At 42.3% G+C, this 26,236-nt stretch overlaps 1 long non-coding RNA gene across 1 annotated transcript in view; it reads left to right on the plus strand.

Moving 5' to 3' along the window:
* Positions 1-13,479, plus strand: part of LOC138756387 (uncharacterized) — a 122,969-nt gene extending 109,490 nt beyond the window's left edge. The window contains exon 3 of the long non-coding RNA XR_011353039.1: positions 13,186-13,479. This is a non-coding gene — a long non-coding RNA (uncharacterized lncRNA). The remainder of the gene's footprint in view (positions 1-13,185) is intronic.
* The last annotated feature ends 12,757 nt before the right edge of the window (positions 13,480-26,236 follow it).

The raw sequence follows: 26,236 nt of genomic DNA on the forward strand, positions 1-26,236 counted from the left end.
ACCAGGAAATCCTGGAGCTGCTGGCAAAGAAGCGAGCTGCCCAGCAGGCTCACCTTGCAAACCCGTCCTGGCCAGAGAAGAAACGAGCCTTCCGTCGTGCATGCAGCCATCTTCAGCGCAAACTCTGGGAGATCCAAAATGAGTGGTGGACTAGCCTCGCCAAACGAATCCAGCTCAGCGCAGACATTGGCGACTTCAGGGGTTTTTACAAGGCTCTAAAGGCTGTGTATGGCCCCTCACCCCAAGTCCAAAGCCCGCTGCGCAGCTCAGACGGAAAAGTCCTCCTCAGCGACAAGATCTCCATCCTCAACCGATGGTCAGAACACTTCCAATCTCTTTTCAGTGCCAACCGCTCAGTCCAAGAATCCGCCCTGCTCCAGCTCCCTCAACAGCCCTTAAGGCTAGAGCTGGATAAGGTCCTCACCCGGAAAGAGACATATAAGGCAATTGAACAACTGAAAAGTGGCAAAGCAGCAGGTATGGATGGAATCCCCCCAGAGGTCTGGAAGGCTGGCAGCAAAACTCTGCATGCCAAACTGCATGAGCTTTTCATGTTCTGCTGGGACCAAGGAAAGCTGCCTCAGGACCTTCGTGATGCCATCATCATCACCCTGTACAAAAACAAAGGTGAGAAATCAGACTGCTCAAACTACAGGGGAATCACGCTGCTCTCCATTGCAGGCAAAATCTTCGCTAGGATTCTCCTAAATAGAATAATACCTTGTGTCACCGAAAATGTTCTCCCAGAATCTCAGTGCGGCTTTCGCGCCAACAGAGGAACTACTGACATGGTCTTTGCCCTCAGACAGCTCCAAGAAAAGTGCAGAGAACAAAACAAAGAACTCTACATCACCTTTGTTGACCTCACCAAAGCCTTCGACACCGTGAGTAGGAAAGGGCTTTGGCAATTACTAGAGCACCTCGGATGCCCCCCAAAGTTCCTCAACATGGTTATCCAACTGCACGAAAACCAACAAGGTCGGGTCAGATACAGCAATGAGCTCTCTGAACCCTTCTCCATTAACAATGGCATGAAACAAGGCTGCGTTCTCGTATCAACCCTCTTTTCAATCTTCTTCAGCATGATGCTGAAACAAGCCATGAAAGACCTCAACAATGAAGATGCTGTTTACATCCGGTACTGCACGGATGGCAGTCTCTTCAATCTGAGGCACCTGCAAGCTCACACCAAGACACAAGAGCAACTTGTCCGTGAACTACTCTTTGCAGACGATGCCGCTTTAGTTGCCCATTCAGAGCCAGCTCTTCAGCGCTTGACGTCCTGTTTTGCGGAAACTGCCAAAATGTTTGGCCTGGAAGTCAGCCTGAAGAAAACTGAGGTCCTCCATCAGCCAGCTCCCCACCATGACTACCAGCCCCCCACATCTCCATCGGGCACACAAAACTCAAAATGGTCAACCAGTTTACTTATCTCAGCTGCACCATTTCATCGGATGCAAGGATCGACAACGAGATAGACAACAGACTCGCCAAGGCAAATAGCGCCTTTGGAAGACTACACAAAAGAGTCTGGAAAAACAACCAGCTGAAAAACCTCACAAAGATTAGCGTGTACAGAGCCATTGTCATACCCACACTCCTGTTCTGCTCCAAATCATGGGTCCTCTACCGGCATCACCTATGGCTCCTAGAACGCTTCCACCAGCGTTGTCTCTGCTCCATCCTCAACATTCATTGGAGCAACTTCATCTCCAATATCGAAGTACTCGAGATGGCAGAGGCCGACATCATCGAATCCACGCTGCTGAAGATCCAACTGCGCTGGGTAGGTCACGTCTCCAGAATGGAGGACCATCGCCTTTCCAAGATCATGTTATATGGCGAGCTCACCACTGGCCACCGTGACAGAGGTGCACCAAAGAAGAGGTACAAGGACTGCCTAAAGAAATCTCTTGGAGCCTCCCACATTGACTACCGCCAGTGGGCTGATATCGCCTCAAACCGTGCATCTTGGCGCCTCACATTTCGGCGGGCAGCAACCTCCTTTGATGAAGACCGCAGAGCCCACCTCACTGACAAAAGACAAAGGAGGAAAAACCCAACACCCAACCCCAACCAACCAATTTTCCCTTGCAACCGCTGCAACTGTGTCTGCCTGTCCCGCATCGGACTTGTCAGCCACAAACGAGCCTGCAGCTGACGTGGACATTTACCCCTCCATAAATCTTCATCCGCGAAGCCAAGCCAAAAGAAAAATTACTTTTAATATTTAAAATTTTCTCCATACTTGCAATAATCCAAATTAATATAGTAATATAAATTCCAAGAAACCCAAATCAAAAGTTACGTACATGGTGATATTCAACCCCTCGCTCTCTAACCCCCTCCCTCAAAATAATCTTAGTCAATATAAAAGATATAATATAACTAGATGAATGTAGAAAAAGAAAGACATTTTTTTTTCAGATTGCACTGAAAGATGTTTATCAGACGTAAATAAAAATATTCATGACATCGCAGAGGAGAACCTTGTAGGTCTTGAGGGACAGAAAGGATATTATTACAAATTTAGGCCTAACATTTGGGTATTCAGTGTCAAATTTGCACAAATAATATTTACTTCCCAAGCTCTATGCAATTTTTTTTCCAAAGGTATACAACTTTGTATTTCTGCATGACATCTTGGCATACCTAAAAATATGTCTGATTTCCAAGAGATTGCAATACATTTCCTCGCCACTGCTAACAAATTTCAATAGACATATTGAAACCTTTAATTTAGTCTTTGTTCCTTCAATATTCCCTAATAAAAATAAGTCTGTATTTTGCAGAAAAACCCCTATAACTTGTTCCAAAAAAATTCATAAATCTAGCCAAAAAGATCTTTTATTGGGACAAAGTGAAGTTGAATGCAAAAAAGTTCCTACATCCTCACCACACCTAAAACATTGATCTGAAAGATCTGATTTTATTCTATTCAGTTTCTGTGGTGTATGATATTACTGATGTAAAAAACTATACTGAACTAATCTATATCTTACAATGGTAGTTTTAGTCATACAATCCCCACATAGATCTGCCCATATTTGCTTATTAATTGCAATATTCAGGTCTAGTTTTCACCTTTGTCTATACTTTGGGAGTTCCTACTTGTAATAAGGGATATATCATAGAAGTAATGTTATGGACCCAGAGGACCCCAAAACCCAGCAGCAGTAGAAATTCACCAAGACAAATGGTTATATAAACAAAAGTTACTTTTAATGTTCTTTAAACATAAAAACAGGATCAAACTTTAACTTGTTACTATTAACTTAGCCTAACTTAACCCCTTTCTAATTCTAAGCACACGTGTATGTAATGTGTGTAAGTTCAGAAAAGTTCTTTGATTCACAGTCCAATCTCACTCTCACTCCTCCAAGTTCACTGGTTGCAGGCAATTCTTATACTTTGCACATAATTTAACATTTATGAATCTTCACCGGGGTTTGGTGCTTGAAAGGTAAATGGTTATTGCTCAGGAAGGTTCTTGTAGGTTTTCAGAGAGAGATTTATTGTTCATTGGCCTCAAACTGATTCCTTCAGATCAGCCACTTCAGTGTCTTGCTGAAGAAACTTGCTCCATCAGTGTTTTCAAGATGATAACCTCTCTCTTTCAGGTCACCACAGAGTTCCTTTTCTGTTTCCCTTATCTCAGGCGAAACGTTATATTGTCAGTCCTCTCCTCTTGTATGAACAGGCTAAGAACTCACAACCCATTTTCAAAATGGGGTTTCAAACGAGCTTCCAAAAGCAACTGCAGAAAACCAGCAGCCTCTCTCTCTCTGTCACAGTAAACTTTTAAACAATTCCTCTTCTAATAAAGAGTTCTATTTTGGTACAGCTGCACAACAACATGGATGGGTTCAATGGCAGGTTTGTTAGCAGTGTGGAGGAACAGAGAGATTTTGGAGTCCAGGTCCAGAGATCCGTCAAGATTACCACGCAGGCTCATCGGATAGTTCAGAAGACTTATGGTCTTCTTTAGTCAGGGGACTGAGTTCAAGAGTCGAGAGGTAATGTTGCAGTGCTATAAAATTTTGGTTCGATTAGACTTGGAATATTGTGTTCAGTTCTGGTCACCTCATTACAGGAAGGATGTGTGACGTGAGAGGGTGCAGATGAGATTTGCCGGGATGTTGCCTGGATTGGAGAATGCATCTTAATGAGTCAAGGTTAGCAGAGCTGGGGCTTTTCTCTTTGAAGGAGGAGAGGTGATTTAATAGTGGTCTACAAGATTATGAGAGGCGTAGATAGAGTGGACAGCCAACATCCTTTTCCTGGGGTGAGAGCAGCAACTCCAGATGACTGTTCTACAATGTGACAGGAAGAAAGTTTAGGGGAAATGTCAGCTGTATGTATTTTACACGGAGAAGAGTGGATGCCAAGAAAGTATTGCCGGGGGTTGTGATGGAGGCAGGTACAACAGGGGCATTTAAGAGACTCTTAGACAGGTGCATGGATGAAAGAATACTAGAGGGTTTTGCAGTAGGGAATGTTTAATTTTTTTGAGATGGTTTATAAAGGGCAGCACAAAGGGCCTGTAATGTTCTTTGTAGTGGTAGGTGTTGGCTGAGAAAAGGCAGCAAATGTATAATCACAGCTAATTTGTTTGGAAGAGATGTAAATGGAAGAACTCTGAGAACAAGGGAGAGGAAAAAGTACCATGAGACTGGGATGCAAATTAATGCAATTGCTGGAAATACGAAATAAAAAGGAGCAATGGAAATTGTCAGTGGGCCAGCCACTATTTGTGCAGAGAGACAAATGAGATTCAATCTAAAATAGATAGGCCATTTGGCTTTTTTGGGTTCCTTCATTCATTTTGGCTGATCTTCTGTCCCTGTCCATATTCCTGTTTCCTTCCAATATTCCTTGATGCCATTTATGTCCGGAACATCTGTTCAACCTATGAAACATATTCAGTCTCTTGGTCTCCATGGTGAATACCATTGGTTCAGCATGCTTTGAATGAAGGCATTTTTTTTCTTTTCAGTCCGAAAAAATGTCAAAAATCTGAAATTGCTAGTTCTAAACCCCCAGCTTTGTGAAATATCTGCTCCACATCCAATCTATTTAACCTTATTCGAATTGTGTGCATTTCATTGGACTAGAGCACAGAATTAAACCCTTTGGCTCATTTTGTCTCTACTGACTCCCAGAGTTAAATCTACTTGTTCATATTTGGCCCATCTCTTTCTTAGCCTTTGCAAATCTTTGATAAGGGTTTTGGCTTGAAACATCAACCATTCATTTTCTCCCACTGGTGCTGCTTGACCAGTTAAATACATCCAGCAGATTTATTTATGAGATACAACATGGTACAGATCTTTCCGGCCCATGAGCTCACAGCACCTAATTACACCCATGTGACCAGCCAAATCTACCAGTCATCTTTGGAATGCGAGTTGAAACCGGAGCACCCAGGGAAAACCGACTCAGACATGGGGAGAACTTACAAGCTCCTTGCAGACAATGCCAGGTCTGAACCCGGGTTGCTGGCGCTGTAATAGCATTGTGCTAACCTCTACTCCAACTTCATAGAGGTCTGCAAGATTCTGACAGGTATAGTTAAGGTCGGCAGTCAACGCCTTTTTGTCAGGGCAGGAGAGGCAAACACCAGAGGACATCTGATAAAGTGAAGAGAAGAGAGTTTAGGGGAGACATCGGGGCAAGTTTGGGTGCTATGAATGTCTTGCCGGGGTTGATGGTGAAGGCTGAAACATAGGGCCATTAAAGAGATTCTTAGGCAGGCAAATGAATAAAGTAATATAAAGGGTACAAGGTAGGAAGGGATACTTCCTTTTTGGTTGGAATATCCAACAGCGAGGGCCAAAGGGCCTGGACTGTGCTGTAATGTTCTATGTTCTAACTTTGCTGCCCTGATTGTGCTAAAAAAACACCATTTATTTGGTTTGCTTTCATCAAATCTGATTTTCTTACTCATTATGGCCAAGTCATCTAAAAAAATATTATGCCCACTGGATTACCTTCACCACCTGCACTGCGTTATTTCATCATTGCATCCTTTAGAGAAAATAGTGATAGACGATTAATGCTGGTCTTGACAGTGATACCAACAGCCCCTGAATTAATAAATTCGATTGTAGAATAAATAGCAAAATACAGTGGCTCAAATTTTTTTTAATGTAATCTTTTATTCCTGTAATGACACTCAGATCTCTGCCCGGAAAGTATTGCATTGTCCATAGAGTGCGCATTAAAGTGGAGGTTAATTTGGAGAAGTGTTGTCAAATGAGCAACACCCCAATACAAATCACCTTCATGGTCAGAATGAGGGAAGTGGACTTTTCATTGATGTAAAAGCTAATATTCATGTTTTAGTCTTGTTAATTTGTTTCCATCTGCCTCGTAGAATTTTGTTATTTTTCTGCACATAAATTTCTAAATGCTTATACAGAGAATGCTCCAATCAATATTTTGTGAAAAATTATGTCACACTTTCCAACAATGAAGTTAATTAGTGGTAATACTCTGAATCTATCCATTATTTTGAACTCTCTCATTCAATCTGTTGAGAACAGAGACAGATGTGTTGTTCCATGAAAGTGGCAACTGAGGTGGACAGAAGGGGAAGAAGGCCTTTGTCATATTTGCCTTCAATGCGTATGGTACTGAGTGCCAAAGTTACCACCTCATAATTCTACAACTGTACAAGACATTGTTGAGGTCACGCTCAGAGTGCTGCAGGAAAGAGATCAATAGCTGGAAGGAGGTCAAGGGAGGTTCACTAGGATGTTGATGGGAGTAGAGAGCTTGAGTTATGGGAATAGGCCAGGTCTTTATTCCCTGGAGCACAGGAGGGTGAAAAGTAACATGGAGGATTGTAAAATTATAATAAAGTGAATACTCATCTATTTTTGCCAGGATAGATAATTCTAGAACCAGAGGGCACACGTTTAAGGTGAGAGGGCAAAATCTAAATTTAGTTACAGCACGGTAGAAGGCAATTTTGGCCATTGAAACACATGCTGCCAATATGCCCTACCATCCTTAAGTATTTGGAGGGTGGGAGGAAACAGGAGCAGCTGGGGAAAACCCATACAGCTCATGGGGAGAACATACAAACTCCTTCCAGACAGCACCAGATTTGAAACTGGCGTGCTGACACTGTAACTGTGTTGAAAATTGCTTGAAATACTTTTCATTAGATAAACAATCATTGCTGATCTCTTAAATGCCTTTTTTCATTGTACATCATTCAGACATTATAGGTCTAATTTTTATTTTGGTAGGTGTTGGTGAAGCTATCTGCTGGAAAAGATTTTCTATCCACTTCCCGTTTTCAGTCGCTTAGGCTTCTCGGCAAACCTCAATGATTGTTTCATTGCGTTGGGTTAATCCTTGACCAAGTGTCGATATTTTCCATTTACGTCAAATATCTATCATCAGAAATTTGGGATATGGAGCCAATCATTCTACTCTTGGTAAACTGTCAGACACTTCCGTTATGTGGTAGGATGACTTTTCTCCACTACAATCATGGATTATTTTCGAGCTTTGAGATGTGAGTGATGTTAGGGCTCCTCAGTCTTTGAGTCAAGTGCGAAGTGGTGCAATTTGGAAGGCCGAGTACATGGTCAACGGCAAGATTCTTAACAATGTTGAGGAACAGAAAGATCATGGGGTCCACGTCCTTGGATCCCTCAAGTTGCTACGCAAGTTGATTGGGTGGTTGAGAAAGTGTGCAGTTGTGTTGGCCTTCATTAGTCTGATGGATTAAGTTCAAGAGCCATGAAGTAATGTTTCAGCTGTGTAAAACTCTGGTTAGACCACACCAAATTGTGTTCAGTTCTGGTTGCCTCATTACAGGAAGGATGCAGATGTTTTAGAGAGGGTGCACAGGAGATTTACCAGGATGTGGCCTGTATTGGAGAACAAGTCTTACGAAGATGTAAGATCGACAAAGCTAGTACTTTTTGTTTCTCTTTGGAGTGTTGAGAGATGAAAGATGGCTTAAATAGGATGGACAGCCAAGGTGACAATAGCAAATACCAGAGGTTATTTATTCAAGGAAGAATGTTTAGGGGAGATGTTAGAGGTACAGAGAGTGGTGGGTGCCTGGAATGCATTGCAGAGTAGTGGTAGAGTTTTATGAATAAAAATATTCATAAGACTCCGAAACATGGATGCAAAGAAAATAGAGGGCTATGGGTGTGAGATAGGGAAGGATTACATTTGATGTGGAAAAACATTGAAATGCTGGAGGAACTCAGTCAGTCCTGTCGTGTCTGTCGGAGACATGGATGTATTGCTGACATTTCAGGCCTGAGCCCTTCTTCAAAGAATAAGCAAAGAAATTCTTGGTGTGTTTTTGCTACAATCACTGCATCTGTAGACTTTTGTCTTTCACTTACATTGTTGTGGAGCATGTTTACGTAGGTTGGTATATCATGAGCTGAAGGGCGCTGTAATATTCAAGATTCTATGTTCTCTTATCCTTGAGGAAAAATACAACTGTGGACTGTGGCCAATACCATGTGAAATACATTATACAATCTAAAGGTTGATCATTTCACTTGGATTAAATGGTCAATTACTCTGTGCTTGATCACACAGGCTGACAATTCATCAATTCTGTTAGTTTTTGCATTTCTTAGAAACAACTCTGGATGCCAATCATGTACCAGGGCATGTGAGAAAATGTTGCCCTATCATTTGATCTGCAACCTTGTGTAGAATGCAGCTTCTACTATGTAAACATGGTTGATCTCAAAATTATGTTGTTTGTCTCGACGGATCTATATCATCTCAACCATATTCAGTTTGCAGCTGACAAAACAATTAATTTTTCTTACCTTTATTTCATATTGTTCGTACAAAGTTCTATTTTTCTGAGTAAACATGAAAGCTGGTTGTGGTACTGTCAGCACTGACTAGAGGGAGTCTGTTCTGTAGCACTCTGTGGTTCTACATGTGGTAAGTTTCCCCAGGGTTCAATCCTGAGCGTTACCTGTACAAAGTTCCTCCTGTGACGGCTGGTTTCCGGTGGGTGCCCCAGGCTCCTTCTGTGTCCCAAAGCTGTGGCTAGGAAGTTAATTTGCTGTTGGAAAATGCCCCTTGATGTTGGTAGGGGTTAGCAAAAGAATCAAAGGGAGCTCAGTGAATAAGCTACAAGGTGACAAATAAATAAGGAAAGTGGGAATGGGGCAGATAGAATTCAGCCTGAGAGGTCTCTGCTGTTATAATATGGAATTCTACTTCCTGCTTTTATTTTTTTTAAACTTATGGTATCTGCTTCCAAGGGAAAATACTGATCTGCAGCTAATCAAAAGAAAAGTTGCATACAGTTGCCATCTTGTACTGTGACAGTCCAAATTCAATGTTTTATGATCGTGTGTGAAAATAGGCCTTAAATACACACATCCGGATAACTTCAGTGCCATACTTTTCAGATGCTTTTGTATTCAGTGCTTATTGATTCAGTGTTTATACTTTAATAATGTGGACAACTTACTATGATTTTTACACTGCCGCTGCAATAATTTCCCGTCAACATTTTTCACATTTACCTTCCGGAGTGGCCGTTCACACAGGAATAATATTTATACTAAATACCTGAGTTGTGGTGATTTTGTCGGCTGAACGTGGGTCGACGTTGACCACATAGACCCTGCGTGCGACGTGCAGTGTCACTGCGTCGACCTCGCCCTATTCACTATCCCATTGTTGCGGACCACCTGCAGTTAGTTCGGGCTGCCGGCAGTCTGCAATAATGTCCAGGGCAGCCGCAGGAACAATTTTGGAATGGGAACAGGTCACTCGTTTCCGTTCCAAACCTTTTACACAGCCTGCATTGCATGAGTTTTGTGAAAATATCCCATTGAGCCACAGCTGTGTTTGATTCCTTTCCAGCTGTCAGCAAAAACCAAGGAGCAGCCACTTCCAGAGGCTGGTAACTTTCCTGGAAAAGGAAGACATATGGGTTACTAACCTTACTCTGCCAGAGAATTTTGTGTGCATGGATGACCTAAATGTCCAATATTGACCTCAGAATTCTTCTCACTATTATTTTGTGACAAATACACTTAATTAATTAGGGCTGAGAGTTTATTGACATACATGCAACAACAACATTCAAATGCATTGAAATTCTTTATTGCTAGCTCCATACAGATATGGAAGAGACACCAAATATAACAATTAAATTATCTCAATGTGTCAAGACAGAAAAATAAATAATGAATATAAAAGAATCTTTGGCTTGGCTTCGCGGACGAAGATTTATGGAGGGGGTAAATGTCCACGTCAGCTGCAGGCTCGTTTGTGGCTGACAAGTCCGATGCGGGACAGGCAGACACGGTTGCAGGGGAAAATTGGTTGGTTGGGGTTGGGTTTTTCCTCCTTTGCCTTTTGTCAGTGAGGTGGGCTCTGCGGTCTTCTTCAAAGGAGGTTGCTGCCCGCCAAACTGTGAGGCGCCAAGATGCACGGTTTGAGGCGATATCAGCCCACTGGCGGTGGTCAATGTGGCAGGCACCAAGAGATTTCTTTAGGCAGTCCTTGTACCTTTTCTTTGGTGCACCTCTGTCACGGTGGCCAGTGGAGAGCTCGCCATATAACACGATCTTGGGAAGGCGATGGTCGTCCATTCTGGAGACATGACCCACCCAGCGCAGCTGGATCTTCAGCAGCGTGGACTCGATGCTGTCAACCTCTGCCATCTCGAGTACTTCAACGTTAGGGATGAAAGCGCTCCAATGAATGTTGAGGATGGAGCGGAGACAACGCTGGTGGAAGCATTCTAGGAGCCGTAGGTGATGCCGATAGAGGACCCATGATTCGGAGCCGAACAGGAGTGTGGGTATGACAACGACTCTGTATACGCTTATCTTTGTGAGGTTTTTCAGTTGGTTGTTTTTCCAGACTCTTTTGTGTAGTCTTCCAAAGGCGCTATTTGTCTTGGCGAGTCTGTTGTCTATCTCGTTGTCGATCCTTGCATCTGATGAAATGGTGCAGCCGAGATAGGTAAACTGGTTGACCGTTTTGAGTTTTGTATGCCCGATGGAGATGTGGGGGGGCTGGTAGTCATGGTGGGGATCTGGCTGATGGAGGACCTCAGTTTTCTTCAGGCTTACTTCCAGGCCAAACATTTTGGCAGTTTCCGCAAAACAGGACGTCAAGCGCTGAAGAGCTGGCTCTGAATGGGCAACTAAAGCGGCATCTTCTGCAAAGAGTAGTTCACGGACAAACCAACAGGGTCGGGTCAGATACAGCGGTGGGCTCTCTGAACCCTTCTCCGTTACTCTATTAACAATGGCGTGAAGCAAGGCTGTGTTCTCGCACCAACCCTCTTTTCAATCTTCTTCAGCATGATGCTGAACCAAGCCATGAAAGACCTCAACAATGAAGACGCTGTTTACATCCGGTACCGCACGGATGGCAGTCTCTTCAATCTGAGGCGCCTGCAAGCTCACACCAAGACACAAGAGAAACTTGTCTGTGAACTACTCTTTGCAGATATAAAAGAATATATTTATATATACACACACATACATTTAAAACCCTGGTACTCAGCACCTATGGGGATTGGTAGATCTGGATAAGTGAATTTGCCAATTGCTTGAAATGTCGTGTTGAGCGATTGGCAAACTAACCACTAGCGGGCACCAATTTTAAACGCTCATATTTTTTACTTATTTATTTTCTGCAATTTGTTTTTGCCTGTTGCTTGAATTCCAAATAACAGGGATTTTACTGCATTTACAGTTGCAGTTAGTGCAAGAAAAAAAGAGGTGTTTGCATTATGCAAACAGATTTGTGTTCAAGAGACTGGCAGCTGTTGGAATCTGTTCTTGAATCTGGAGATGAGGGACTTTGGACTTCTGTACTTTCTACCTGAAGGTAGCAGCAAAAAGTGATTGTGACCAGGGTGACCATGGAGAGCATTCTGGCTGGTTGCATCACTGTTTGGTTCGCAGGTGCCAACGTTCAGGACAAGAATAAGCTCCAGAGGGTTATAAACTCAGCCTGCGACATCACGGGCACCAGACTTCACTCCATCGAGGACATCTGCATGAGGCTGTGTCTTAAAAAAGCAGCCTCTATCCTCAAAGACCCCCCCTCCCCCACCCTGGCCACACCTTCTTCACTCTGCTAACATCAGGAAAATGGTACAGGAGCCTGAAGATGAGCTCTCAGCAGCACAACTTCTTCAGATTTCTGAATGAACAATGAGCCAAAGCCTGACTTTTGCACTGTTTTTATTTATTTTGTAAGGTGGTTTATATAAATGTTTGCTTTGTGATGCTGCCACAGTACAACAGATTTTTAGCATGTTTGTGACAATAAATTCCGATTCTGAAATTCTAAATCTGATTCCGATGGGGATCCTTTATTAGGGTCTACTTCCTTTATTAGTGGCCTTCTTGAGGCATAATCTCACATAAGTGTCGTAATGGATGTGAGCTTGCTGCCCACGATGGATTTGGCTACGTTGGCCACCTCTCGTATTCTCTGGGTCTCTGGCAGGCTGGATACAATCAGTCGGTATCTTTTCCATAGTACACCGGTACAAGTATTGAACAATTTGTCAAATCACATCAGACTTCTTAGAAAGTTGTAGCGGATCTTGTATTCTTTCCTGGAGTTGTTGAGATGCAACACTCCTTCAAGAGCAGGTCTCCTTTGACCCAGTTCAAGTTTTTAGCAGATCGCATTACTGATTTGATGCTGTATTTGTTTATTGGTATGTTATTAAGATCCATTAAACTATAAACAGACTTTAAGGTTGTGAGTCCAGGCACTGAGCACAGAAATGCAAGCTGACACTGTGCAGTGCTAAAGGTGAGCTGCACCGTCAGAGGTTCCCTCTTAACCTGAGGCAATAAATTGAAGCCCATCTGGTCTCTGATGGAGATGTCGTAGTATTTGGGTGAAGAACTGGAATATCCTTTGTGCCCTGGCCAATATTTATTGCTCATTTAACATTACGACATAAATAGATGATCTTGCTATTTGTGGGAATTTGCAGACGAATCAACTGCCACATGTCTTTTGTAACAAACTGACCAAACCACAAAGAATTCAGGGGCCATAAAGTGGTTTCAGAGTTATGGAGACATCATCATATAGCCTGGATACAGGGCTCTGACCAAATCAAGTATCCATTGGCACTCATGCCCTTTTATTCTCCCCTCATTCTATCCCAATTTCTTTGCACATTAGGGAGAATGAATCAGCTAACTTGCACACCTCCAGGCTGTGGAAGGAAACCAGAGTTTGTGGATGGAGACACAATGAGTGTGTAACATGCTACAGAGAAAACTTTCGAGTTGCTGGAGATGCAGCCTTTCAATCCGCTGCCCCACTGTGTCGATTGTAAATCTCCTTGAGCTTTTATTCCAGATAGAGAATGGGTGAAAAGAGGAAGATGGATGAGGATTAGAGTCAGGAAAGGTTCAAGGACCAGATACCATCATCATCTACAGTTATAATCAATGATTACATTCAATAAACATACTACAGAAACCTACTGTTTTGTTAATTTTTTTGTAGTAATGCCGTCAGATGCTTAGAATATGAATGTTTGATCAAATGCTGCTGCAAACATCGAATCTCATGGCTTGGGTTCATGACCATAAATCCTGAGTCTGTTTGAAATAATTATTTTCCTTTCTTAAGCAAAAACATGCAAAGTTTAAAATAAGTAAGCGAGAGTGCTTCAACTACTTAATTATATACTTTGATGAACATTGCTTTGAAAACATTGCATTTAGGATGTTAAATCTCAGCTAGGATCACTCTTTCTTCATTATTCTAGTTGTTCAATGTTATGATATTCTCCTGTTGGAAAGTAGCAATCTGAAGATTAGATGTTCATGCATAACCTTTGTTCGTTTTGCATTCCCAGCCATGATCAGTGACACATTATTTCAAAGCAGGTTTAGTTCTTGTGTTGGCCAATTATCTACGTGGCTTTGGCCTGCAAGAACTGTCACAAAAGAAATGTGGCAGCTGATTTGTATTCAGTTCATCCCTTGTCATGGCTATTATCTCGAACTTGCTCCCCAGATTTCTTTCCATTAATTCTATCAATAGCAAAGCTGCCTGTGAGATTGCCATCTTTAGAACATGCATAATTTTATTAGAATTACAGATTTTTTTAAACAAATTTGTACTTAATTATTGGAATATTTTCAGCACTTACTGGTCATGACTTGTAGCAGAATGTGCTGTAAGTGCAGTAATACTGAATAAATACTTTTAAAATTATCTGAAAGTTGGTGTAATTATTAATTTTAAGAGAGTCCATGATCGGAAGAATCAGCTCAGGTTGAGGATTAGAATTTTGGTCCAGAGTTTTCTTTGTTGGAATTCACAGCATGAAAATTAACAATTAAATATTCAGTTAAGGCAATCTACATTGATTAAAAGTACACCCTTCGCATCACTTTGCAATGATGTTTTCAAGACTATTAGATGTATGTTCTAAGATATCCAGCAAAACACCATATATCTTTTAAAAAATTGGATTTGTCAATTCATCACCTGTACTTTCTTTAAGTGACTCAGCAGGTCCCGTAGTGTCCATAGGAGGCAAGGATATATCACCAATGTTTCAGGCCTGAGCCCTTCATCAAGGGAACGAGCACAAAGCAGGCAAGCACCTGAGTAATAAGGTAGGAGGAGGGAAGAAGGGGCAACGGGAGGAGCACAGCCAAGAGGCCAAAGGTGGTCATAGAGAGGAGGGCAGGAGAGAAAAGCTGAGGGGAAAGGTGCTCACTCAGAGAGGGGTGGGAGTGTAGAACGAGCTGCCATCTGATGTGGTGAATGCGGGCTCGATTTTGAGTTTTAAAAATAGGTTGGACAGATGCACGGATGGTCTCGAGGGTTATGGAATGGGAGCAGGTCAGTGAGGCTGGTTGGCACAGACTAGAGGGACTGAATGGCCCTGTTTTCTGTGCTGCAGAAAGTTCTGAGAGTTTATTGGGGGAAAGGCTGGCTCTGTAAATGCAGAGATGATGGAAAGGAGCAGGGAAGGAGAGAGAGAAGCTGAACAGGTGGGAAGGATGAGGAGGGGGAGTAGGAAGCTGGAGGAAAGGACACAAAGGGATATGGGAAAGGCAGGCAAGGGAGGGGAGGGGGTGTGGTTTGCTAACAGAGACTGGCTACTGGTAAATAAACATCTGGAGGATTTTTTTCAAATGTTTCATTTTAAAATGGATCTCTCAAGGTTTCTGTGTGCTTGCATTTGTAGGGCAGACACTCATTTTTTTAAAAAAAATCTATTTACTTGCAATATCAAGTAGTGAATTTTCAGCTTACTGTTCCTGAACTCCCAAATGATTTTGTTCGGTCAGATTGTCTCCAGTAAGAAACACCGTTGCCATAGCAATAGCCGGCAGCATCCGAGACAGCTCTGTAATTGGAAGATCCCTGGGCCATGTACGTGTGCATCAGTGCCTTGTAGTATTATCTCTGTCAAGTCACGGTTTACACAGGTTCCTTCATGTTGTTTTCATCTGATTGAAGCAGCCAGCCGCAGAAGCAGAGTGGAGCCTGAGGCAGCCAATGGAGACCCTTCATTGTGAAAAGTATGGGAAATCTCAGCAGACCCTTGCTACAGTCTCTTTGGTGACTTGTATACCAATTAATAAACCATCCATATGGAAGGAAAGCAATTAAAGTGACAGTGTGCCATCTGTGTCTCAGTTGTTGAATCTAAATAATAATTTTAACAACAAAAAAGTCAGTACTTTCCTCATGCTCATGTTTGAAAGAGGTTTTCAACATAAAGTTTTTGTGAAACAAACAATAGCTGCATGATTGACAAAACGGACAAGAGTTATTTCCCAGTCACCATAACGTATCCAGAAAAAAACCCCACAATGGGCTGGTTCTGATCGGAACTGCCAGCAAATGAAATCGTTTAACCTGGAACGAGTCTCGAGTGATTGGGCACACAATGTGAAATGCAAAGATTTGGAACTTACTGACAAGTTCAGAAGCCTGAATGTGTCGGTTAGCTTTGTCACTGGGATCCGTGTTAAAAATCCCACCGCAAAGATTTGCTAGGATTCCCCAGGGTTGTGTTTGGGAAATTGCCTGTTGCCCCCTGGTCCAGGATGTGAGACCCCACTATTATATAGTGATTGTGGGTCACTGTTTAAATTATTTTGCTTCTATCCAATGTTTTCAATTATTTATGTTCTTGATTTTTTGTCAACAATTTTTTACGAACACATTTTAAGTGGCATATAATTATTTAGTTCAGTTTTAATAACCCAAACCAGCTGTGTTACCAGGCTTGTTCCCCAGAGACCCGCCGGGAAACCAGCCGAGATCCAGACTTGGCGGATTGTTGGGGGCAAATCCTCTGCATCCAGCACAGGTAAGCTGCGGGCATGTGACTGTGGGCTGTGATTTTGGGCAAAGACGAGACCTGCAAAACCAGACCAGAAAATTTCTGCCTCTGATTGATACAATAGAAATATTTTACTTTAATTTAAAGCATCCAAGTTTAATGGTTTGACTTCATGCACCAATCATGAAATGTGGCTTCCTCAGACTGCTGCCTGGGGCTGTTGATTGTTCTTCCGCTGGCTGTTTGTTTTGAATGATACCTTCTGAAATTGGTAATCTTTTATGGGAACTGATCCACAGATACCAGAAGACCTAGCCAAGAGGGCTTTATTTATACCATAATAAAATAAGACAGAATGTTGGGTGAATGCAATGGGTCAAGCAGCATCAATCGAGGCAGAATTATTTTAAACCTCTGTTCAAGGAGCCACCACTTTGATCCATGAGACACAGCATCTTATTTGAGTGGACCGAATTCTCTCAGTATCCCTGGGTCAGGAATGTGAAAGTTGATAGGGAAGTCCATTAATGATCACCATATGACTTTGCCAGGAAGTATAGTGAAGCAACGCAAGGTGGTTTTGATGCTATCTCAGATTCAGTATTCCATCAATGCTGTCTAAGTTTGCACGTTCTGCCGTGGGTCCTCACACCCCCCCCCCCCCTAAAGATGTGCAGGTTGGTGGGTTAGTTAGACACTGTAAATTATCCCTATTTGTTGGTGAGTGACAAAACCAGTGGAGGGAATGGGAGGTGGGTGCAAATGGGAATAAAGCAAGTATTAAATGAGATAATCATTTATGGTTGTTTGATCAGTGTGGACTCTGTGGGATAAAGGACCAGTTTCCATGCTGCAGGACTCTAACTTTCTTTGTGAGACAAATAGACTTGTTGATATTTGAGAGCTGATGGAAGCCAGAATGCAAAACCCTCGTGGCCAGCCCCTTCAAATTCCCTTCATCATTCCCACGCAGATGTGCCTGAAATTGGGTCCATCCCTTGGCAGGTGTGAGGCCAAAGATAAATTTAAGGAACCACATGTTATTTTACACCTGGCTCGCCATGGTTTTCCAAATTTTGGTTATCTCTCCGCCTCCCTCCCCCCCCCCCCCCACTGTTTTCATCTATCATTCCTTTACTTGGTTTTTACTGGAACGATGAAAAAGTTCTAATTATTTAATTATTTCAGGTGCATTTGATAGAGGAGTAAAGTCAGATACAGTGTTGAAGTCCAAATGTTCCCCATTCTCTTTCTGTTACCATTAAATGTTCTGACTTATAATTGGTAAGTCAAGTTCAGCATCACACTCAGATAACTGATGTGATTACAGCTACCATGGGAACGTCGTTTTCTGTGCTCACCCAACTCCTCCTCCCTCCCCTCCTCGCAGTAACTAACAGCACAATCTGTTGTGTGCAGTCGGGAAATTTGTACGGAAGAACATGGTGATTTCAAAACAAATTACATGTAGAAAATAATGGGTGATGAAGCTGATAAAAGTGACGGTGGAGAGAAAAGCAATGGCAATAGAGAGAAACGAAAACGGCCTAAAAAGGTATGAGTGGAATTTGCTGCTTGGAGCCAGGCTAATAGAGGATTTGCTGGGAGCTGCTCCCTCACAGAACAAGCATTTTAACAGGACCATGATGAATCTCTGTGTTAATGCCTTTCACTTAGCCGGAAAACTGCTAGGAATCATTGTTGAGAAGATCATTCAGCTGATAATGTTGCTTTTAAATGACTGCACAGGATCAAATAGCTCATAGTAGAGACCATACGACCATATTGACAGGATTGAGGTGCTGATTGAAGATCGTGATTTCTGTTTATATGTCGATGTTGATTACAGTGAATCAAACTGTTCTTTAGGTACTTTACACATTTACTACACCAATGCTCCCAATTTAGCGCCTGAATCTATATTTTGTCAAAATAACTGCAAGAAATTAAAATGATGTTCGTATAAAGGAGAGAAAGGAAAGTTTATTTTTAGCTATTGTCAAGAAATTGACTGGCATTAATCTTGTTTCCTTAAGGGAAAATTAAATTTAAAAATGTAGTTTTTGATGCAACTCAAGGTTGGGTAGTGGGGATGGATCTTCCATATAAAACTTACTTTGAAGAAGGATTCTGAAGCCCAGCCCAGTTGATTGATATTTTCTACCAATGGCAGCAACCTAATGCGATAAATCATTAAACTGAAGCCAATTTATCTTGCATACACTCTAATATCTGATGTGTGTACTCCATTAAATAATTTGCAGGGAGCTCCTTTCGGAAGAAACGCTTTGATTTTCTCTTTTCCTAATTTGTATTATCACCATGGCAGCCAACAATTTTTTAAAAATTGACAGAATTTAAGAACTTATCTTTCATTATAGCTTGAGTCGAATTTATTCTTGAAATATGTCTATGGTCTACATCTTTCCTGAATCCGTTTATGAGAAGGAGGTGATTTTTATCTCAACAGTAATCAGTCTCTGTAGGAACCAGAATTTAATCTGTGGTACAGGCACAATGAACGATTCAGAGTTGCTTTGTTCATGCCAAACCAGATGATCATTCCCTGTTTAGTCTGATAAGTAATGACAGTCAAAGAAATAAAGTCTGCTTGTTGGTTGATTATCATATTCATTTCTTTCATGATTGGATCAAACAGGATTTTTTAGAACCTTAGAATGCTACAGCACAGAAAACAGGCCAGTCGGCCCTTCTAGTCTGTGATGACCATTATTCTGCTCATCCCACTCTCCTGCTCCCACTCCATAACCCTCCAGACCTTTCTCATCCATGTGTCTATCCAAATTATTCTTAAAACACAAGATTAAGCGCGCATTTACCACATCAGATGGCAGCCCATACCACAATCCCACCACTTGCCAAGTGAAGAACATTCCCCTGATGTTCCCCCTAAACCTTTCCCCCTTCAGCTTAAAACTATGACCTCAGTCTAAGTGGAAAACTCCTACTCTCATCCACTCTATCTATACCTCTCATTATCAAATCTCCCCTCATTCTTCCATCCAAGGAATAAAGTCCTAACCTGTTTAATCTTTCCCTGTATTACAATTCCTGAGGTCCCGGCCACATCCTAATAAATCTCTGCATTCTTTCAATCTTACTGATATCCCTCTTGTAGTTAGGTGACCAGAATTGCACATAATACTCCAAATTTGACCTCACTAACATAACATCCCAACTCCTATACTGAATACTTTGATTTATAAAGGCTAAGATGCCAAAACTTTCCTTACAATCCTGTACACTTGCGACACTACCTTCAGGGAATTATGTATCTGTATTCCCAGATCCCTTTGATCCTCTGCACTCTTCAGTGCTCTACCATTTACTGTGTATGCCCTACCTTGGTCTGTCCTTCTAAAAAGCAATACCTCACACTTGTCTGTATTAAACTCCATCTGCTATTTTTTGGCCCATTCTTCCAGTTGGTCCAGATCCCTCTGCAAAAGCTTTGTAAACCTTCCTCGTTGTCCACAACACCTCCAATCTTTGTGTCATCAGCAAACTTGCTGATCCAGTTTATCAAATTATCATCCATATCTTTGATATAGACAACAAACAACAATGATCCCAGCCCTGATCCCTGAGGCCCACCACTAGTCACATGCCTCCAGTTTGAGAAGTAATCATGCATTACTACTCTCTGTTTGCTCCCATACAGACAATTTCAAACTCAGTTTACAAACTCTCCATGGATACCTAGTGTCTTAATCTTCTGAACTAACCTCCCATGTGGGACCTTGTCAAAGGCTTTACTAAAATCCATGGAGACAACATCCACAGACTTTTCTTCATCTACCTTCTTGGTATCCTTCTCGAAAAACTATAGAAGATTCATTAAACAGGACCTACAATGCACAAAGCCATGCCGACTGTCCTGAATCAGCCCATGATTGTCCAAACACCTATATATCCTGTCTCTCAGAAATCCTGCCAATAATATACCTACTACTGACATCAGGTTCACCACCCTATAATTATCTATTTATTTTTGGAGCCTTTGTTAAACAACAGGACAACATGAGCTACTCTCCAATCCTCTAGCACCTCACCCATGGCTAAAGACATTTGAGTATATCAGCCAGGGCCCCTATAATTTCTACACTAGTCTCCTTCAAGGTCCAAGAGAATATCATATCTGGCCCAGGGGATGTATCTATCTTCATTCACTGTTAGGCAGCAAACACCTCCTCCTCTTTAATCTCTGTACGTTTTATGACACTTCTATTTGTTTCCCTTCCTTCCTTATACACTCTGCCAGTTTCCTGAGTAAATACTGATGCAAAAAATCTGTTTAAGATTTCCCCCATTACGTGAGGCTCCACACATAATTGACCACTCTTATCCTCTAGGGAACCAATTTTGTCCCTTACTATCCATCGGGACAAGACTTCCAAACCTTCCTGCAAAGATATTAATCCCCTTCCAGTTCAGATGCAATCTGTCCTGTCGGTATAGATCCCACCTTCCCTAGAACAGAGCCCAGTGATCTAGAAACCTGAAGCCCTCCCTCCTGCACCATGTCTCCAGCCCCATGTTAAGTTGCCTTATCCTCCTATTTCTAACCTCTCCAGCACATGGCACGGGAAGCAATCCCGAGATTGCCACCCTGGAGGTCCTCTTCTTCAACCTCGTACCTAACTCCCTGAACTCTCCTTGCAGGACCTTATCGCCCTTCCTACCTATGTCATTGGTTCCTTATGGGACCCTTATGGCTGTCATGAACCCAATCTGAGATATCCCAGGCCTTGGCACCAGGGAGGTAACATACCATCTGGGATTCACGATCTCCTCCACAGAACCTCCCATTTGCCATCCTAACTATGAAATATCACTACAACTCATCTCATCTACCCCCTTCCCTGCTGAGCTTCAGCAGCAGACTCCGTGCCAGAGACCTGATTGCCATGGTTTGTACCCGGTAGATTATCCCCCTCAACAATATCCAAAACGATATACTTGTTTTTCAGGGGACGCCCTGCTCTGCCTGCCTGTTCCTTCTCCCTCTCCTAACTGTAACCCATCTACCCTCTTCCTGTCTCCTCGGTGTAATGGTGTCCCTGTAACTCCTATCTATCACACCTTCTGCCTCCCGAATGCTCCGGATTTTATCTAACTCCTCCTAAAAGCCTTAACGCGGCTTGTCAGAAGCATCAGCTGGATCCACTTCTCACATTTGTTGTCATCAGGGAAACTACCGACTTCCCTAACAATCCACATCCTCCAAGAGGAGCATTCCATTGCTCTGGTCTCCATACCCACACTCTCCCTATTTCCCCCACTCTCTCTCTATCCCACTCTCTCTATCTCTACCCCACTCTCTCTATCTCTACTCTCACCATGGTCTGGGGCCCCAAACAGGCCTGTCAAGTGAAGCAACACTTGTGTATCTGCAGGACTGATTTACTGCATCCGGTGCTCCCTTTGTGGCCTTCTCTACATTGGAGAGACTGGGCGCTGGTAAGTAGATTGCTTCACTGAGCACCTTTGCTCCATCTGCACCAGTGACAGAGACCTCCCAGTTCAGTTCTGTCACACTCCCATTCTCACATGCCTGTCCATGGTCTCATGCACTGCCCCACCAAGATCACCCACAAATTGGAGGAACAAATCCTTATTTTCCATCTGGACCCTAACCAGTCAGATGGAATTAACTTCAACTTTTCTGGTTTCTGCTAACCCACTCCCCTCTTCTCCCCCCCCTTCCAATTCTCCTCCCTCCCTTCACCTAGCCACCCCTCTCCCCCTTGATTGCTGCTGTCTATTCCCTCCCTTCTCCACCTATCACATGCCTTTGCAACTACACCTTCCCCCCCCCCAACTCTTTTGCTTGGACGCCTGCCGACATTTTTCTATACCTCGATGAAGGGCTCAAGCTCGAAATGTCATTTATGTATTTTTACCTTTGCTATACAAAGGACACTGTTTGGCCTGCTGAGTTTCTCCAGCATTGGTTTTTCTTCAATCATTGGGAGTGAAGATCCTCTTTAATCCCTACTCTCTAACACTAATGAGGACTGTCCTGTCTCTTAGAGAGGTTCTGGCTCATCCACCTAACTGTGGGGCATGTAGATGAAATTATTTGTAAAGCGAGACTTTTTTGCAAATAATAAAATGAATGTCTGGGTTCAGAACTGAATAAATTAACGTTGTTTTGCAGATACTTTATCTGCAAGAAATAGAGGTTAAGAAGAGTTGCTTTAAATTTCAGAAAATAGTTCTGACAAATATAAGAGAAAAATTCATCAGATCACGATTCAAAACAGTATGTAATATTATTTGGGTGACTTTAATGTAGTGAAAAATGGCTTCTTAACCTAGACATTAGACAAAGATAAGGATAATGTACCTGTATGCAAGATACTAATATAATCTAAATTTTGTTTTATGAAACAATATATTTAGTTTGCACATTTGGAAGAAGAATTAAAAATCTGAATTTATAAGGTTAAAACAACGAAGAGCTCGAGCTCTCCAGATTAGGATATTCCAAATTAGGGCAACTATACCAGTGCAAAATGTTATGTCAAATTTTATGCCTCAAGGTTCATCATGTGTTGTTTATTTTTCTATAATGTGATGGTTTTCCTCTTTATTGAACATCATACAGATCAAAGAGAATCTCCCAGAGGTGCATTTTGTTGGGTTCTATAAATTCTCTGAAGAAGGGCATTGAGGAGGCCCTCACAGGTGTCGTAGGTTCATGTTTAATATACAATTTATATATTTTTAGATTTAAAAAAAATTAAAGGACCTCATTTCATTTCAAAGCAGTGGTTTTATAACTGCTTCCCTGCCCCTAAACTGACATTCCACATGAAGTAATCCCTATGCCATAAATGCTCTGTGATGAGTAAGGGATTGCTTCAGGTGGGATGTAAGTGGGAAGGGAAGGTTGAGAATCACTGCTCTAGACCCAATTGTTACTGAAATATTCTGCTTGAGAAAAATTGGCATTGGCCCATTATCTTTGGAGTTGTGAAACCGTGCACAGAACAAGTCAATGAGGGATGATTAAATCAGTGGTTTTCAAACTTATTCTTTCCACTCACAGACCACCTTAAGCAATCCCTTACTCATCCAGAGCATCTATGACATAGGGATTACCATAAATATTCGAGTATAATGCAAAAACAATTCCCACTTTTTCCCTTCAAAAATAGGGAGGGTCGCTGTGATAGTACAGACCTATTACCAATGTATATAGTTACAGTATCTAGAGTATGTAATGACTGTGCTTACAGCGATTGGCTGAGTGCTTAGCCACGCCTAGTTTCTGGGCCTTAAAGGGTTGTGTCCCTAGCCAGGTCGGATCATTCCGGACTGGTCGGCCACCTGTGAAGAGCTCCTGTCTTTTGCAAATAAAAGCCTTGGTTTGGATCAACAAGTCTTTGGTTCTTTCGACGAGCTCTACAGTCGCATTATACTCGAGAGTAAAATTTTAATTTTTTTTCTGCAGGCGAGCGGGTGCGGTAGACGGCAGCGCGACTTGGGCCATTGGGTGGGCGAGCGGCAGTGTGACTTGGGCAGCCGGGTGGGTGAGCGAGCGGGCAAGTGGCAGCGCGACTTGAGTGGCTGGGCGGGCGAGCGAGCAAGCGGCAGCGCGACTCGGGTGGGCGGGCAAGCAGCAGCGCGACTCAGGCAGCCGAGGGTAGGGGGGGTCATGAGAGACAACATCGCAAATCGGGCGGTTGAGGGGAGGGGGGTCATGAGAGATGCGAGTGTGACTCAGGTGGGTGAGGGGAGGGGTGGTTGTGAGAGACGGCAGCATGACTAGGGTGGGCAGGCAAGTGGCCGGAGAGACAACAGCACGACTCAGGCGGGTGAGGGTGGGGGGGGGGGGTTCGTATTATACACGGTGGTAAAATTTTTCCCCCTTTTTCCCCTCAAAAATGGGGGGGGGGGGTCGCATTATACACAAATATTTACGGTACCTAAAGTGGTATGTGAGTGGAAAAAAAAAGGTTGAGAACCACTGGGATACAATGGTTCCAATACAATGACATATCTGTGATAGCCTTGACATCAGAGCCTATGACAATAATATTTTATTTGGGATTTCTGGAATCAACCTTGATGGATACTTGGTATTTTTTTTAAATGGCAACAGTTGGTCCCTAAATCAGCTAAAGGCCAGCAGACTGAAACTTGAGCAATTATCAGAGTATTTGTTTCCCCAATAATGAAATCTCCTGTGTCTAGGTTTTTGCAGAAACAGTAAAAATAAACCCACTAACGGCATCTATGGAGACTGGTAGATTCTGCATAAGTGAATTTTCCGGTTGCTTCAGATTGTGCGTTGCGTGATGGTGAGGTGCAGCAATTGTAAACTTTTGTATTTATTACCTGTTTATTTTCTGCAGTTTTTGCCAGATGTTTGAGGTTGCTGGTTGCTTGAATTCCGGATAACAGGGGTTTTACTGTCTAAACATTTGTATCTTTTGGAACTGGTATACATGATGAACCCTTTCAGTATATTCTCTGAAGGCTTATGTACAGTCGGAGTAATCTGGAGTTTCTTTTCTGAAGTTAATTCTTCAGCATTCTTAAAATCTAAATTCAGTTTTTGGTAGGAATCTTCAGGCTGATGAAAATATCAGGGTAGTCCACCAGCAACACAATTATGTGTCTGGCTCAGTGGTTTTTCACACACCTCCCCTCCCCCCCACCCCCCCAAACTCACATTCCCCCTATAGTATTCCCTATGCCATAAATGCTTTGTGATTAGTTAGGGATTGCTTCAGGTGGAATGTAAGTGGGAATAAAAGGTTGAGAACAACTGCTCAAGACCCAATTGTTACTGAAATATTTTGCTTGAGAAAAATTGTCATTGTCCCATTTCCTTTGGAGTTATGAAACCGTGCACATAACAAGTCAATGAGGGGCAATTAACACACGATTTTCAAACTTTTTCTTCCCACGCACATACTACCTTAAGCAATCCCTTAATCACAGAGCTCTTACGGCATAGGGAATACTTAAAGTGGAATGTGAGTTTAGGCAGTGGGGGGGGGGGGGGGTGGGGGAGGTGTGCAGTTTGAAAACCACTGTTTCAAAGAATATAGAAATGTGTATATATAAATAGTAACATACACATTGATTTTAAATTGATCCCAATTGAACTTCAAAAGGTGACATTTGTTCATTTTCAAATATTATTTCTTTTAAAGTGCAAGTGGCAGGATTTGGGTCCAGTAATTGCTGTATAGAACATAGAACGTTATAGCGCAGCCCTTTGACTCACAATGTTGTGCAGACCTATATATACCGACCAAAAACAAAACTAAACCCTCAGAACCCTCCCTACAACTCTCTGTGTAAAATAAAACTTACCTCTGACGTCTTCCCTAAACTTCCCTCCCTTCACTTTGTATAGATACACTTTACTTGTACCCTCTATGAAATTATAATCTTCTGGAATGATTTACAGGGTTTGGACATTAGCTTTCAGTGATGTTTCTGCTATTGGGACACCTGGGTTATTTTGGAAAAGGAATTGTTGCCTTGAATGAGTGTTATCGTAGCTATAGCAACATGAGCTTTATTGTTTTCTTTCTGCAGTGGACAGGAGAAGGATTTGTGTGTCTGTGCAAACAATCTGTTAAAAAAGCTTTTCCCATTACCAAAACCCTTCCTGCGAAAGACTGACAAATGTACGTGCTCTCCAAATCTGGCATTGGATCAGCAAAAGTTAACAAACATGAGGATTAAACATTATATAATTAAATCAGGGAAACGCAGTCCAAATCAATAAAATATAATCAAATATTTATGCTGCATTTTGCAATTCATGTCAAATGGCAGATGAAGTTTAATTCAGTTACGTGTGTGTCAAGACCACAAGAGGGAGGAGCAGAATTAGGCCATTCTGCCCATGGAGTCTGCCCCACT

Source organism: Narcine bancroftii, chromosome 3 (assembly GCF_036971445.1).
Source record: "Narcine bancroftii isolate sNarBan1 chromosome 3, sNarBan1.hap1, whole genome shotgun sequence".
In the NCBI taxonomy this organism is placed as follows: Eukaryota; Metazoa; Chordata; class Chondrichthyes; order Torpediniformes; family Narcinidae; genus Narcine; species Narcine bancroftii.